The 1,296-nt window shown below is 37.8% G+C and overlaps 1 non-coding gene across 1 annotated transcript; it reads left to right on the top strand.

Annotated features, from left to right (window-relative positions):
• Positions 1–1,025: 1,025 nt before the first annotated feature.
• Positions 1,026–1,092, top strand: LOC116272384. Its single transcript, XR_004181090.1, has one exon. It is a non-coding gene; the product is annotated as a small nucleolar RNA SNORD64 (small nucleolar RNA).
• Positions 1,093–1,296: the final 204 nt, after the last annotated feature.

The following is a 1,296-nucleotide window of genomic DNA, read 5'->3' as shown; positions in this document are numbered from 1 at the left end:
TAGAAATGATTAATAGGAGAGGCTTGGCTGGATTAATTTCCTGTGCTGAGCAAGATTAAACTTAAAAAAACAGTTAGGTCCATCCTAAATGCCCAAGATTTAAGAAGGAACTTCATAGTTCAACTGGTATTTGATGAATGTGAATGATTTTGTATTTGATGAGCTCATGAGGACAACATAGTGATGCAGGGGAGTAGGTGTTTGTATATCTGAATTTTCTGGGCTGTCTGTTTCTCATTGTATATGTAATTTATTTGTATACCTATTTGTAGAGTTCATTTTAGTTAGATTATTTGTGCTTTGGTAGCAAAAATACATTTGAAAGGGTAAGTTCTTGAAGTCAGCAGTTTCATGTCTGCTATGAGACATGTATCAGGAAAAGTAGTGTGGGTTCTACTATTTCCATGCTAAAACTTGGATGGTGCTACCTTACCACTTTGGTCCCTTGTTTCAAGGATGTTAGAACTTAGCTTAGACCTCCCTCAGAATCCTTTTGGACTTTGGGCTTCATTTGTTTGGCCTGCCTTGATTTTATTTGGTCGTCCTTCTTGATTCTTTCATACTATTTGTTTACACTTAACTCTGGAATATTTTGGTGGTTGTTTTCAATGTACTCTAGGTCTTTAAATTGGTTTGTAATGAATTATTGAGGAGAATAGCAAGTTGTTGACATTATATCTGACTGTAGTAACATTAGAATATTTCCATTTCAATTCGTTGGGCAATTTGCTCGTGAAAATATAAGATGTTATATTTAGTTCTACCAAAACCAGGATCTCAATATTATTCTTCTGCCAGGTTGCTGTGTGTGTGTGTGTGTGTGTGTGTCTGTCTGTCTTTGATTTTTTTCCTTCATATTTCCCCCTTAATTTGGTGTCAGTCAATACTGTCACTGTTTCACACCCATTGTCACATAAAACCAGTCATCTCATTCTCCCAGGCCCCCGTCCTTGGGAAGGGATGTGCAGTCTGCAGGTATTAGTGATTTTACTTAGCTGCATGAATTGCTGGGAAAGGCCTTGGCTGGATTTATAATGATCTGTGTTTACTGAGCATGATGAAGTAAAGTTCAACATGATTACTCTGAAGTCTGACCAAAAAAAAAATCCTGCTCCTTCACCATACAGATAGGGAAACTGAGGCCCCTCAGGCTGGACTTTAAATCCCCAATTCTACTTTTTCATTTTATTCTAGAAGGTCAGATGAGAGGAAACAGAGCTCTGTCATGGATGACCTCTAAATGTTCCCTGACGGTTCTTAGCATCCTTCTTTCTCTTCCCCTCATTGATCTATTCC

The sequence above is a fragment of the Papio anubis genome, chromosome 1 (assembly GCF_008728515.1).
Source record: "Papio anubis isolate 15944 chromosome 1, Panubis1.0, whole genome shotgun sequence".
Classification (NCBI taxonomy): Eukaryota; Metazoa; Chordata; class Mammalia; order Primates; family Cercopithecidae; genus Papio; species Papio anubis.
This window is presented reverse-complemented; position numbering and strand designations above follow the sequence as displayed.